Source organism: Aphis gossypii, chromosome 2 (assembly GCF_020184175.1).
Source record: "Aphis gossypii isolate Hap1 chromosome 2, ASM2018417v2, whole genome shotgun sequence".
NCBI classification, from domain to species: Eukaryota; Metazoa; Arthropoda; class Insecta; order Hemiptera; family Aphididae; genus Aphis; species Aphis gossypii.
The window spans coordinates 21583152-21596606 of NC_065531.1; the positions used below are offsets into that span (position 1 = coordinate 21583152).

The window sequence follows — 13455 nt, forward strand, 5'->3', positions numbered from 1 at the left end:
ATCATTTTGGCGTTTATTGGCGGTAAACATAAAATCTTACGGTCGATACATTTTTTCTCTCGATATATATTAATAACACAACCCTTGCGTTTAAGAATATTGCGAAATAATCGTCATGTCCATTATAAGTACCAATTATTATAGCAGGGGTCCAAAACAATAGCGGTACAGCACGTATAACTCGCAGTCGGTCGGCATTAAATAAACTACGCGGCAACGATAAAATTTAAATAAAACCGGCCGAAGGAGGGGGGGACAAACGAGACGAACAAACTTTATTTGTACACGAGTTGTATTCATTAAGTAATTTACTGGTAGAAACATTTGAAGTAGGTACCTACAATATACATACAATATATGTATATGTATATCATATTATAACCACGTACTGCTGCTGCATTGACTATGCCTATATAGTTTATAATATACTTTTTTAATTTCTACAACATTTTTTTTTTAAAACATAGGGTTTAAATGTCAACTTCGACTTAATATTATAATTCATTTCTTAAGGACTGAGGTACTTTTTTTTTCTTTCATAAACGACGTCCTTAAAATTGACATGGTGGTTTTAATAGGCTGACTCAGTTTTTACGTTAAATAAACCTAGTTAATAATATCATATATGCACGAGCCATTTTTTTCTAACTATTTCATTTAGTATAAAGACTGAAAATGTAGTTAATATTTACAAAAAAGTTTGTATCACATTATTATGCTCTATAGACGAAGCCGTAATATACTCGTACGTTAGCGTTGTACAAATTATTAAAGACAAATACCGATACATTATATGATATTATATTATATACTCCAGAAATGCGTATTATATTATAATTATTAAAACATAAGCAGTTTAAAAAAAATAAGATTCTACTTAAAAAAAATATGTTCATTAAAAATACGACTTAACTACGTTCTGAAGGGTATTTTTTTTAATGTATTTAATTTAAGATTTAGAATATATTACAATTTTTTGCGATTTTATAATGAATCTCTCGTGGGTGTTTCGTAACTCACGTAATTGGTGGAAGTTTTTATTACTGAGTATCTTTGAAACGGTAAAATTTCTCTTTTGCCCGTAGGTGCATGTGTACGAAATTAAATGTACACGCAAGCGCTTACACATTATGTGATAAGTATTTGGTTTATGCGAATTCGTAATTAAGCTATATTATACCACCACCGATGCGAAACTATCAATTGCCACGCGCGTACAAATAAGTTGGTAACATTTAAAATGCTATATACATTTCACCGATGCTGCCGCGCAATTTACGGCATCAGCATAATATTATTGTAACATAACAATATAAATATACATATAATTAATTATTATCGCGTCATTATCCGAAGGAAATAATTTTCCTGGTTGAAAAATCGGTCTATAGAGCATCATCGTCCGTATTGCATGCTCTGCATAACAATATAATATAACGTTGTTTTGAATTCATTCAAACGAATCCGTTTGCGAAATTTCTATATATTATATATTATTATTTTACTATTGTTTTAGATTTTAAAATATACTATTTGGTATCAATATTCGGTGGTGTGTACTTTTGTGATGAAACCATGTCGACGACGTACTCAATGAAAAACGTTTTCGGGTAAGGCAAGCGGCGACGGCGACAAGTTACAACCCACAGCGGCAGGAACCGTGAAAGCCACAACGCAAAAACGATTGTGTGGCGACTCAAAAAATTAGGGGTGGAAAGAAAATACGCCCGCGGTAGTACTTTTTCCCGGGTTTTTTTTTATCGTTTGGTTTCGTATATTTAGTTTTAGTGTACTTGCGTGCACCGACCCCCTCGACGTACATGATATACATATAACTACACCAGCTATACTATACAGTATACGTATATTATATTATGTTTATGCATGTATAACGTGTATATACATATATACTGATGCACCACCACACCTATCCCGCGTGACCGTCTTATTATCACGTGTCTCTTTGTGTGTCTCGGGTGCACTTCTTAAAAAAAAACTACTGTCGAGTAGGCATCGTATCCGCACCCCACGACGGGGTATGCGTGGGAGAAGAGATTTTTTTTTAGTCATCTGATGCACGAGGTCCTTAAGGATCGTCGTCGCCGTTGCACTCTGTGTATATTATATAGACCTCTTAACGTCGACTGCCTACTTTCGTCAACCCCTCCCCTCAACCCCACTCGTCATCGTCTGCAGCGGTGTCGTCATCTCTAGCCGACTGCACCACCGCCGCTGACACTTCGCGTGCGTTCTCTCCCTCGATATCGATACGTCTGCAGTTGCACAGGGGTGATCTTCTTTTGTCTTAACTGTGCAACGGTATATAGCGTGGGCGGAGGGTTACGACGGAGACGACGACGACTATATACCTCAACGATGACGACAAGTATATCATAGCAGAGAAAACGAGTGGAAGAGAGGGAGAGAGAGAGAGAAACAGTAAAAGAGAGTGTCAGAGAAAAACAGAGAGAGAGTAGAAGAGTAAAGTGAGACAGAAAAGAGTGCAAAAAAAAGGATGTGGGGAAAAAAATTCGCATTAAAGATTTCATCTCTTCAGCGTGGCCTATGATTATGTGCGCACGCGAGAGGTAGTACATTAATAATGCCCTCGCGTTAAAATAAAGCCTCTCCCTCCCCCCTCCACTACCCGGATTAATATCCTCACGCCATCGTCTTGTTTTTATTCGCGTATTACCTCCGTCACTATAATAGTTGTCGTTGTCGTCGTCGTCGTCGACGTCGTCGCCGTACGATATATATATATATACGATTATAAATACGTGGAGCATTGACGCATTGTTTCTTATACAATATTATAATATGCATATATATATATAAATAATCCAACACCGTGTCAAAGTTCGCCAACGAAGGAGGAACGCATCAAAGTTTTTTTTATACAATATAATATCTCGTTTTGATTACAATATGCGCGTGAGTTACACAAAACCACTGGGAAAAAAAATTATTAAAAAATAAAAAAATAGTATATCAAAAATTAAAATATACACTATAGTTATGTAATATGTATATTATGGATTTTCAAATGTGTGTCATCAAATTTCAACACCCATCAAAATCCGCGAATATTCTCGATGAAAAATATATTTTCAAAGTTATGCGCAAACTCGTTATAAGTGTTTACTTATATAATATTTTTAATATTTATACACGCGTACTTTGACACGTTTATAATATTTTGAGTACTTTAACACGTTTTTAAAACGTAAAATAATTTTTATTAAGACAATTCGAAAAATCATACAAAAGATTTTTTTGTTGAGATACCTTTACCTATGTTTATAATATCACGCAATTTTATATTGTTACTGTTTTAATCTCGAAAGTGTTTTAAGATTTTTTAATGTTTACATGCACTATTATTTTTCCTCGTAAACTAAATGTAGAACAACTGAACAAATATAATTTTATAACGATCAACAACATTATTTTAATAATTAAATATTATATATACGCAGAGTAATTATATGAAATAAATTATTAATTATTAACGCATACACGAAAAAAATAAAAAATGTTAAGGAGCATTGCGTTTTTATGTTTGTCAAATTAAGTAAGGTATAGCTTATACTTTTTTTTAATACACGCTGTAATGTGTTTAACAATGCAAGAAAGGCCCTTTAACTTAACGCTTCGAGTATTTTGCACCCAAAACTATAAAACGTCATGGAGAACGCATTAATGTCATTGCAGAGTTTTCGTATTTGTTTTTAATTTCTTAATGCCATATACAGGTAAAGCGCTTATGTGTGTCGGCGGTATATGAGAGTATAATAATGTCCTATATTATTTATATATGTGATTACATATAGTGCGTATATCTTATTGTGTAAATACTAAAGAATAAAGATATTATATTATAATATAATATATGATAAAAGTGAATATGATAATAATAAATAAAAAACGATGCGTGTACGTTAGAAACGTTTTGTCTATACGACTCTATTGAATTCGCGAATAATTGTAAAGCATAATGTACTCAAACAAATGACGCCGTGTTTAACGTATATCGAAAATATATTATCGTAAAATGGTGAAACGGCACAAAAATATAAAACAAACACAACGCGATGTTGCGGCGGAGGAGTTCGAACGCGAAAATCGACCAGAAGAGAATTAATTGCGGTGTTACGTATTTGTGCGTCTTACAGACCTGCCACAGTGCGAAAACACCTAAAACGAACATCCGACCCGAAACCGACCAACAATAGTGAACACACACATACTAGTCGAGAGATATTATTATTACTATTATAGGTCGTGTGCATGCAAATCATTACACACACACACACACACACACTCGCAATATACCCTATGAATACATATAGCTTAGAAGTGTATAGTAGACACATGTAAGAGTGAGCAGGTAGTTAATACGATATAATAATAGAAAGTCATAGTTGTCGTATATTATAATGTGTGCGAGGGCGAGTGTGTACGAAGAGATGACGACGACTGTGACGACGGTGTAAGGGTGCGTGGGAGGGGCGGGTTCGCGTCGGGCGGAGAGGACGGGAGGGGCGCGATTGGCGGACGGAAATTTCCGCGTACTTTAACGACTTCCCTTGTTTTGTTCGACCGGCCGCCGCCCGCTTGTTCTTATTGGTCAGCGTTCGCTACCGTTGCCGTCTTTTCCGGCGTACACCGCCGCCGCCGCCGCAACTTTCTTTCCACCCCCACCACCACCACTACTACCTTCTTCTCCTCCTCCTCCTCATCATCGTTGTCGTCGTCGTCGTCGTCATATCCGTCTGCCGCCGAATCAACCCCGCCACCGCTTCAAAGCCATACAACGTTTTTAAATCGTATTCGATATTATAATTTTTTTTCGTCGGATTTTTAGGAATTCTCCGTCGCAAATCGGTTTACCCCTAGGCCGGACGGGACGAGGCAACCAAACTTACAGTCGTGTCGCGTCTTCAGTTACTTAAACGCATGATAACCCACGCGCCGCGTCCACTCTACAGTCTATACGTATGAATAATATTGTTATATAATAATATTATATCCTTATAAGAATAATAAATATTGTCGGCAAAAAGTTTTCGGAAGGTATTCCACTCCAAAGTAGGCGTAAAACTGTTTGTAACCATTAAACCGGGCGAAAGACTTGTTATGGACGATGAAGACGTAAATAAAAGGACTCCGTCAATCCTTCCTCCCGAAAGTTGTTTAACGCTTTTTTCTCGTTTACTACTAATAGCTTCTTACGCAAACACATTTGAACAATTTAAACTCTACATTATATTATACACAAAATTTGACTTCGGTAATGTATTTGCGATTTTTTGTGAAATTTATAATTTTTGGTTTTCATAAGGATATAATATTATATTATATAGTTGTAAATAATAATAATATTAGTTAATTAATTTTTTCGATCAAAAAAATATGCCACGATAATACAATTAATTTGCCGATAAAATTTAGAAGAGTATTACAGAATCACCGCTATATTTTATTATGTTATTCGTTATACTCAAATTGGATTAATCGTGTTTGAAACCGTATACTGACATATAAAGTTTAAAAATGGGCCACTTGTGAAATAATAGTTTTTTAATGGTTTATTTTATCGATATAAAGCCGACTTCTATTCGTGCGGTTCTGAAGTGTTAAAAAAATTGTACCGTAAAACTACAAAATACTCTGAAATATAATTTTTAAAAGTCGTGATGCAAAGTGTGTTTGATTATTTTAGTATTCGTCTTGGCATTATATTTATCTTAGATGAACACTAAACGTGCCGTGACATCTACCGGAGAAATAAAAATTATGATCGGTATCGGCTTGTAAATATTATGAACGATTAAAATTATTTTTTGGTAACATTAAAAAAAAACATGATATTATTGGTATGCAAAAAACTTTTATTTTAAAAGTATTCATTTTTTGATTGAAAATAATAAGTTGCCATAAAACGACTTAAATATCTGTAATTACCAGATTGTGAATTTGAATGAAGTATGACTCCTAGAGCGCGCCACTACTACAACGTACAATAGTATAGACTAAAAACTACCCTCCGTATGATGCAATTCTTATTATAAAACACAGAATAACGTAAGTCACTTAATATCTTTTATAAATTATTTACTAAAAAATAAATTATTGAATTTACATATATATGTGGTATATATGAGCTACATACGATTAATACCTACAATAATATTAGTATAAAATAATATCAATTTTTTTTACACATGTACGTTTTAAATTATTTAGAATTTTTTTACTTAAGTTATGCACTAAAAAACGTTCTTAAAAGTATTTGAAATTGCAAGACTATTTTTTTAATGTAGAAGATTGGCAAACTGCGGCAAAGACGTCACCCAGTGAATATTACTCGAATAGTGAACAATTTTGTCATATAATCCGTTATTATTAAATTAGAAAAAGGTACGTAATTTTAACAATATAATATACTGTCAGTTCATTAAAATGTCTTCAAATTGATTAAACGGCGACAGTAGGTTAGATTTTAATGGAAAATTATATATTAAAAAAAAAAAAAATTATTATTTATAACAATTTGCTGTTCAAAATTTTTTTTTTATGCGATCTTCTAAAGCATAATTTATTTTGCAATTAGTTTTAATTATTATTATTTTTTTTTTTTTTAATATATTATACAAATATAAAAAAAATATTTTCTTTATTAATAAATTTCTACTTATATCATTTTATTTATACATCGTTAAGTTATATGAAAAATAATAGTTGTCGCGAAAAAATATTTCCAATCTCATTTAGTCGTTTTTATTTTAAGCTATATTTTATTTTACAAAAATATAATATCGTTTATCATGTTTATTTTAAAAGATTAATATTTAATAATTTAAAATTTAAAAATGATAAATAAATATTCAAATACCTCGATATTATTTTAATGTATTGGTAAAAACTAAAAATTTATTTTATTAATAAAAATATTTTATACGATTATAAATTCAAAATTTATGTATTAATAGTACTTGTAAAAAAAAAAATAATATACCTATTATTATTATGGGTTATTCGTTTATTATTATTTTGAACTTTTCTGAATTTATGTAAGTTTTTAATTAATACTTAATAAATTATTAAATTAAAAACAACACGTTGATAATGTGTTGTTCGTGTACTGTCAGCCGTTAAGTATTTTTTTTTTAAGTCTAGCCCAGTAGTTAACTTGTGCCATAATGTTAACATAATTGTTTTGGTATAAAGGTGAGACACCAACCTTGCTGCTCTATTATTATTCAAAAATAATAAAACCGGTTCTACCCCTTTCTATTGTCAAGAAATTTGTTTGTATTAAATAGCGTAATAATAATCGCGAAAAGTGAGTCGTAAAATCGCAAAGAACCGTGTTTTAAACACTAAGAAAAATACATTGTTTACTATTTTTTTTTTTGTCACGCTTTTACTAAAATAAATAGATTGTTTATCATAATTATTTTATTATTATTAAAAAAAAAAAGTTATGAATATATCGGACGTTATTTTTCGAGTAAAAACAGATTTTCAAAATGTGCTCAAACAGGTGCATCGCGAAAAAAAAAATTATTATTTCATTTTTACTGAATAATGGAATAATATCATGTTGGATAAAAAAAAATAAAATAAAAAATGTATAATTTCACTTACTCGACTGATGGATTATTATGATATTATGATACAGTAGACTCGTGGTCGGCCGACGTCGAGTGCGTGTACTGCAGCGTTTTCCGATTTTTCGTCGCCAATACTGCGGTGAGCGAGTAGTGTAAGTCGGAAAAAAAAATTAAAAATTTTTGAAAAAAGTTACTTAAAAAAAAAAAAAATACCGAACGAAAAAAAATTTAAACCGGCGACGTAGTTATTTCTAATAAACAGTAGTAGACGCGGTGGTAGAAAGCCGAGTGTGTACGATTCGCGCGAGTTGTCGACGACGAAAAAAATAAAAAAAAAAAAACAACAAAATTTAAAACAATAATATCGTTAGAGTCTGTGTTTGGTGTTGCAATATTGTTTTAGCGGGATCACGCGAGCAGCGACGGAACGAGAAGACGACGATGTGCCGGCATTACGTTCGCGGACCGAGTGAGAGACTGCCGCGGCACACTTAAGACTTACGCCGCCGTCGGTGTGTAGGGGCTGTGGCGGTGGCGGCGGCGTTCGGGCCCGACTTTGGCGCCCGGCGACGGCAAAGACGCGCGCGGCGCCGCGGAGGGCTTTACCCGCAGCTTTTCCGGGCAGGCGCGCTGCGGAAAAAAGCCGCCCCAAGAAAGAGACGCGTGGGCGGGCGGTGTCGTGCGGCGGGCCGGCGACCGGCCGCGCCATCTGGTCGACCGGCTCGCGACGGCCTGTCCGCCCGGGACCGCGACCGCGCCAGCGGTCGGCGCTACGCTCAGAACGCCGTCGTCGCAACCGTTCTGTGCCGGACTATGGTCAGGAAGACGACGATAATAGTAATAAACCTACAGTGGTTCTGTCCGAACGAATGTGTTCGATAATTATTACAATACGTATAATATGTAAGTGACATCGTCGTTATTACTACGTGTACCACAATAACATAACTATCCATCTATCAATGTGGTTAAGTGATTCCGATATTACGGTTAGTGGGGTCTGTTTCGATTCACCGGTTTCGTGTATTTTGTCAGACGTTATATCCCGGGTCAATATATTATATATATTTTTAATATTCAGCCTATTAGCGTAACCGAAGAAATACCATTAGGGGAGGTTGGCTGACAAGTTACACAAAAATGTTGTTCTTTTTAGTTTTTTCATATTTTGAAAATCATTCAATTTTTATTTATTGTATAATATTATATTAATTATTTATTAAAACATTTAGAAGGTAAAAAGTTATTATTAATAAAATGTAGTAATTGGACAAAAAATTATTATTAAAAACAATTAGTAATTTGGAAGTAAAAATGTATAACACATTTTTTTTAAAAATTGATATTTGGTAATGAGATTTAGCAGTAAACACAGTGACATCACTTCTTTCCTGTATATATTTAGAAACCACGTTAGATAAAATTTATCCGAATCCGTGTGCAAATGATATAACACTATCTCGTAGTGTCCGCCCACTATTAGATAAGGTACATCATTACGCATCTTCGTATCGTTTTATTTATATTTTTTTGGCGATAAAATTGAATGATATTAGTATAATATAATATTATATACGCATATTTTTCATGAATATTTTCAGAAAATCACTTTGGATTAATTTTATCCAAATCAGCGTGCAAACGGTGTAATACTATCGCGCAGTGTCCGCCCACTATTCGATAAGGCCCATCATTACGCGTCTTCGTGTCGGTTTATTTATTTTTTTAAGTGATAGAGCATATGGATTTTAGTATAATATATTTGCCATTATTAGGAGTTCAGACGAGTGTATATCACGCAGGAATTATGACAATATTGTGTATAAAAATTTTAATCAGATCTATTCAACTAGAATAAAATAAAATTATTCACGTATTCGAGAGTTCGTAAAATTTTAATAAATTTGTTGCATATAAAAACGACTAAATATTTATCTGTTCGATGACAGAACTACATCAGTAAATATTGATAAACAATAATAAATAGTACCTATACCTATTTTGTTGCTTAGAAAAATTATAATAATATTATTATGATAATATTTCTTATATCCGACAAACAAGAAAATCTTATTTAAAATTTTTATATGCCTAATAATTTGACGCTAATTGATTCACGAAATTTCTAGCGACAATGTCGTACATTGATAAATGCACCTGACATTTTTATAGTTTATATGGTGTGATTTATTTATAATATAATTAAATTATTTATTTTGGGTTTTTTCCATTATAGGTAATATCACATAAAAAAAAATACAATTAGGTATCTGATAAAATGTAAAAATATAGTATGACCTAATATTAATTCTGGATTTGAACTCTGGTTCTCAGCTTTCAAGTTTTAATATAATAATTAATATAATATCATCATATACCCGATAAAATATATACTCTTTGTGTATTTAACATTTAATCACATTAAGGTTTTTTAGATTTAATTATTAAAATTATGTTCATTTATTTTGTTTAAAATATTTTCAATGAACTTCTGACATCTGTCCTCTAGAATAATTTTTATGTAAATCAATATTAGCTATATATTGTAGTCACAGTCATAAAATATATTATTTGATCAGATTAAAATATAATTTATCAAACTGACAGTATTCAAAAATACATTCATGTGATTTAATATATTCTTTTATTTAAAACATATTGTAATAATTATATTATTAAATTGATTTATTTTATACATTTTAGTTTATACAAATTGCGTGAATTAATCAGTAAAGTGTAACTAATTAAATAAATGATGTGTATTAAAAGAAAGAAAAATAATCATAAGATTCTAAAATGAAAATATACGTAATATATAATTGAATTTTTAAAATGAATTAGAAACGAGTGATATCGTATTCGTAGTTTCAGACCATGTGTAATAGAAGTAAATACGTAATAAATTCGTTGGTGTGTTAATGATATTAGAATATTATTGTTTTTATTGGAATGAATCGATCGTCTTAATGTAAGGGGACCCATATAGGCAACCTCAAGACTTTTGTGCTATATAAGCCGTATACACGGAGTTATTGTATGCGAATCACCCTACTGTGAAGTCACCCTTGACTGGTGGTAATTCGATATCCGCTACTTAGCCGTCTTCGTTTACCACCATTTCCGGTTAAAATCCAGTCCCTACCTATTCGAAATTCAGACGTAAATGTGTCTAAATACCTATTAAAGTATTGTTATAGATATCATTATACGAGTATGAATACAAAATGTTTTAACCAATAAATACAATTTTTTCTTTAGGTTTCTTAAAGGAAAAAAAATTAAAACCTTAATTTAAGGCGGTATGTACAAGATTGTATAAAAAAAATTTCATAACTTAAATTTTTATCGACATATGTTCAATTATTGATATTTTTTGAGTATTATCTCAAGCTGATTTTAAAGCTACATTTATTTTACTGAAATTTTACTTTAACGTGTCATGGATTTATATTTTGCTTCTACTAACCATTTATTACATAAACGAACTAAAGTTTTTTAACAACATTTTTGTAAAGTTCGTTTTGATTTGTTATTTAAAAAATAATACACCTGATACCTACATCATTAAGATGTTTAAAATATATAGATATTTTAAACTAGACAATTTTACATTAGAAATTAATATGTATTTTGTAATAGGGTTAATTATAATAATGACATCTACTTTAAAATAAAATATGTAAGTAGGTGCAGAGTGTAAAGTAGGGTAATTTATTAAGCCATTTTTACTTTAATATTATGAATTTATTCAAATTCAATTTTTTAAAATTTTTTAAGTGTATTTAATCTAATCTAACTATATTTTAAAATACTTTCAAGGATATTTTAATATTCATATATTCAATATTCATTTTTAAAATTAATATAGCAATTGTATATTTTAAACCTATTTTCAGGAATCATTGTATAGATTAGTGTCTATTTTAATTATAGTAAATTATAAACTTGTATTTGAATTTCGTTTAATAATCGCATCAAAATTTTCAAATAAATACTTTTCTAAATTCACTTTGAAAATATGATCTTTGGAATAAGCCTAAAATTTCCAAAAATAATAATTTTGATAAATATAATGTAATCAATGAAAACAATGTTAGGATATTCATGTTTGGCAAATCACTTAGTACAAATCCACGAAAGTAACAGTAGAAGTAAGGTAGAATTTGAATTTTCCTGATCGAAAACATCAAACCATGATCCATAGTCCTTATTAAGTACTCTATTGTTTACTTATGTGTTAAATTATGCGTGAAAAACATAATATTATTGTAAATAAAAAAAAAAAAAATTAAATGATATGGATTAGTTAAATATTAGCAATATGTGATAAAGCTACTTGGTATAATAATAATTATAAATTGTTGTTAGGTATTAAATTTTATCTATACAAATACATTGTACATAGTAAAATTAATTTTATTAATTTATTTATCTCTGTAAAATAATATAAGAAAATATTTTTATGGATTTGCGATTGGCATTGACATCGATTACAGGAATTTGAAAGAAATATTTTTACACGATGGTTTATTGAAAATATGTATACCTACGACTATTGGAATATTTATTTTTTGAGGGTTGTGCGCGTTAGAAGAATCAATTGAAAAAAACAATTTAAATGATTTTATTATAATAGAATATTGCAGTAAAGGGTATACGAGCAATTTTAATCGATACTATTCCTATGATGACATAAGAAACTATGTGTCGCACAAAATGAGATTTGACACCGCTTTTGAATTAATGGAGATATACGACATGTATTATTTTTAGTCCATTACTATAGTTTATTGAAATTCCGAAAGAGAATATTCGAGTAACGATCGTTTCTGAAGTGTACGAACCGAAGAGACCCGCGATAAAATCAGACTATTTGCTGATACACGTTATTACGGTGCATACCGATGCATGATATTACAACAGCAGCTAACGAGGTAATAACTAACAATATTGTAATATTGTAATATTATTTGTATTTAACGTATAATAATTGTTCGACTTACCGAATTAATAGGACGTGGACTTATGCCGCGGAATAAGAAAAAAAATAAACGTCCGTCAGCGTGATGATGCAGAAGTGAGATCGATTAGAAAATCTCCGGGGACGCGAAGTCTGTATATCGATGGCACTGATGGAAGAAGAAGGACTTATGTATATACGGGTCGGTCGTACCGCGGTTACCGCACTTACGTCGTTCGGTCACTGCAGCAGGTCGCCGGTGGTCCAAGGAAGTCGCGCACGGGGTGTAGTCAGACGACGACTAACAAGACGGACCCGATAAAAATATATGCATAACATCGTCACGGAGGCGATGGCGAGGAAGTCGTACGTACGCGCGCATATTATTATTATTATTATTATTATTATTTTAACGGTCTCCGGAAGATAAGATACGGCTGCGGCTGCGGTGTGTTAGGGTTGACGTCACGGGCCGTCGCGCCGCCCCTCGCCGCGTTACGGACTACGATTTTGGCGGCGACGTTCTTTTTTCTCCCAGAAAAGACTCGCGTGGGAGCTGTCGCCGCCGTCGTTCATCCTCTTACGTTAGATTGTTATTATTATATTTTTTACTTATAGCACGCGCTCCACGTCGGCCGTGGTCCGGTGAGTTTCCTCGCGCTCGCGCGTGACACGCGTCCGTGGACAGAGGAGCCGTTAAAAAAAAAAACAACATGATATTTTCGTTAAAATAACAATAACACTCGAGACGAAACGTAGACGGGAGACTTAAGGATAGAATTAAGAGTCATAATAATATAGTTACGACGGTCGATGCTAACCGATGACTAAGAAAACACCAAACGGTTTTCTCGTATCATACGCATCATAATACGT

General features: G+C 32.0%; 1 protein-coding gene across 2 annotated transcripts in view; it reads right to left on the reverse strand.

Annotated features, from left to right (window-relative positions):
- Positions 1-12849, reverse strand: part of LOC114130363 (homeobox protein prospero) — a 50846-nt gene extending 37997 nt beyond the window's left edge. Inside the window, exon 1 of one of the 2 annotated variants that reach the window (XM_050202369.1) lies at positions 12623-12849. The gene's annotated coding sequence lies outside the window, so the exon portion shown is untranslated. Of the gene's footprint in view, positions 1-7653; positions 8089-12622 lie in introns of those variants that run through there. The other variant, XM_050202368.1, reaches the window with a different exon arrangement.
- Positions 12850-13455: the final 606 nt, after the last annotated feature.